The 2,633-nt window shown below is 35.9% G+C and overlaps 1 long non-coding RNA gene across 1 annotated transcript in view; it reads right to left on the bottom strand.

The window, feature by feature from the left end:
• Positions 1-224: 224 nt before the first annotated feature.
• Positions 225-2,633, bottom strand: part of LOC107551377 (uncharacterized) — an 11,744-nt gene continuing 9,335 nt past the window's right edge. The window contains exon 3 of the long non-coding RNA XR_001604762.1: positions 225-234. This is a non-coding gene — a long non-coding RNA (uncharacterized lncRNA). The remainder of the gene's footprint in view (positions 235-2,633) is intronic.

Raw genomic sequence — 2,633 nt, 5'->3', positions numbered from 1 at the left:
AGAGAGAACAAAAATAATTATATTTTGTATTTTATTAACATTATTTTTATTTTATTTAATATTTTAAATAATAATTATACATTTCACAGTGTTTTATGCATTTTTACCTTTATTCCAAAATAATAAAGAAAGGCAGTAACAATTTGAACAATATTTTGGAAAGACTTCATTAGTTAGGCTAACATTAGTTAACATGAACAAATAATGAACAACACTTCTACAGCATTTATTAATCTTAGTTGGATGCTATTTACACTAAGTGAAAATAGCAGTATTTTCTTAGCGATATGCTATTTACTAGGGCTGGGTTAAAAATATTGATATCTCGATTTTAATCGATTCTCATTTTTATGAAACAATATCGATTCTTAAATCCCAAGAATCGATTAGTCTAGCCTGTTTTCAGTTAATGGACGGAACATTGAATGACACTTCCCATCCAATAAATCGCAATAAGCATTGTGCGTTGGTACTTTTAAAGGGGTCATATGATGTGATTTCAAGTTTTCCTTTTCTTTGGAGTGTTGTTACAAGCTGTTTGTGAATAGATAAGATCCCTAAAGTTGCAAAGACTAAAGTCTCAAACCCAAAGAGATATTCTTTATAAAAGTTAAGACTGGTCCACGCCCTCCTAAAACACCTCGTTTAAACACGCCCCCACATGGCTACATCACTGTGTGGGAAGATTTGCATAACACCACCCAAACTTTATTGCTGCTGGCGCTGCCGCCATGTTGCGAAGACGCTGTGTGTTTCGTTGTGAAAGCGAAACTACTTTGTTTGGCCTTCCAAAAGAGGACACGAATACAAATCAGTGGTTAAGTTGTATTTACAACACTGTTCCAGAACAGTTCAACCCAAAAAAAGTCAGATGTGTGCTGTGCATTTTATGGAGGACTGTTTCTTGATCCTGGGAGAGTAACGTTAGACTACAATGCCAGCTGTTCTGACTCACAGTCTCTAAGTACATTTTCATATTTAAAGAATTTGCCACTGATGATTCAAACGCAAGTTTTGAGCAGGATGGTACGTACAGAGGAGACCAGGAGACCAGAAGTTCAATATATGCTATTGATAAAAGTTCAACTTGAAGAGAAGTTTTCATTTAAGGCTGGAATACACTACACTATTTTTGCCCTCAAATTAAGATTTGAGTTGACAGATTTAATAGAAAATCTCATGGTCACAGACTCCCATTTTTTTAGCCTCAGACTATGATTCTATCCAGTCGGAGGATCAAACATGTTTGATATTTTAAGACGATTTTAGAATGCATATTGTTTTCATTTGTCACTCGTCTCCTAGCAACAAGGTGCACGTTTCTACGGTAGTTTATTGTGATCAGAACAACTTTAAAGTCTGGTAGTGTATGTTGCCTAGTGTTTTAAAATCTGTCTTGTAGTGTATTCCATCCTTTACATGAGTATGTAACTATTACAAACTTCTTTAAAGAATTATTTACTCTTCAGACCAAACGATCAGTGAGAGTAATGCTGACCAGAATGAATGTGTCTCTTGATACGTTATAAACATTTTAAAAAAAGGCAAAAAGCAAATATTTTATTTTCTGTGTTTTTTGTTTTGTCACTGTCATTCTGTTACACTGTGGAAGCTTCTGTAACGAAAACAAATTCCTCGTATGTGTAAACATACCTGGCAATAAAACTCATTCTGATTCTGATTCTGAAAATGGTCAAAGACATAAATCTAGAGTATGTTCTGTAAGGGAAACAGGTCAATTTAGCTCAAAGGGAATCATTTAAGATTTTAAAGGGAACTCCACCAATAATATGTAAGGGAATTAGGACAGAATCACTGTTTTATGGCTGATCACTTTGATAACATCAATTCTGCAATGGATATTTATATCCAAAATATAGTGAAAACACTATTAATTAGCATAGTAACAAGATCTGCAGTTTAAGACATTAACTTGTGAGCACAAAACACGAGATACTTCTCTTTTCAATATAAATAAGGCTTTATTGGATAAATCTAAGACATATAAACTAATCTAACACACGCATTCACACAAGTTGCAGAAAGAGAGAAAGTGAGGAAATAATTAGTTTAAGAGAATGAAAATGTGAAATCCCAAGTTTACAGCAATATGTGCAATTGCATAGATCTGAACAACCATCAATCACTTAGTTAACCCTCGCATTGAGTTTGCTCAATGAGGTTAAAATTTATATTAAATGCACCAGTTCAGCAAGGATCTGGAGGTACTTGCTTTCCTGTGTGCGGGGTTCCCTTCGTTGTCTGGTTGCCGAAAGGGGTTTCCCGCGGCCGCTGATTGGCTGGAAGTTCAGTCTTGGGAAGCCAGTGATTGGGCGTTGGCTGACGACGTGGAGCTGTGGTCTGAAGTTGAGGTTTAGACGGCCCCGCACGGCGTTAGGCAAAACTTAACTCAGAAGAACACGAAACTCTCAACGGAAAATAAAATAAACTAAAGAAAAGAAATAGATGTAAAGTTTGATGAGACTAGGTGGCGTTTCTCCTCATGGTTTTGGAGGGGCTGGCGTGCAAGCCAGAGCACGCTCAAAAGTGCTAAGAAGTGCTGGCTAAAAAGCATGTAACTAAAAAGCATGACTAGAAGCGAAAAGCTAAAAGCTAGACACAAAAATCAAAGT

This window comes from Sinocyclocheilus grahami, unplaced genomic scaffold (genome assembly GCF_001515645.1).
Source record: "Sinocyclocheilus grahami isolate Dianchi unplaced genomic scaffold, SAMN03320097.WGS_v1.1 scaffold422.1, whole genome shotgun sequence".
Classification (NCBI taxonomy): Eukaryota; Metazoa; Chordata; class Actinopteri; order Cypriniformes; family Cyprinidae; genus Sinocyclocheilus; species Sinocyclocheilus grahami.
Note: the sequence above shows the minus strand (reverse complement) of the source record. Positions and strands in the feature narration are given on the sequence as shown.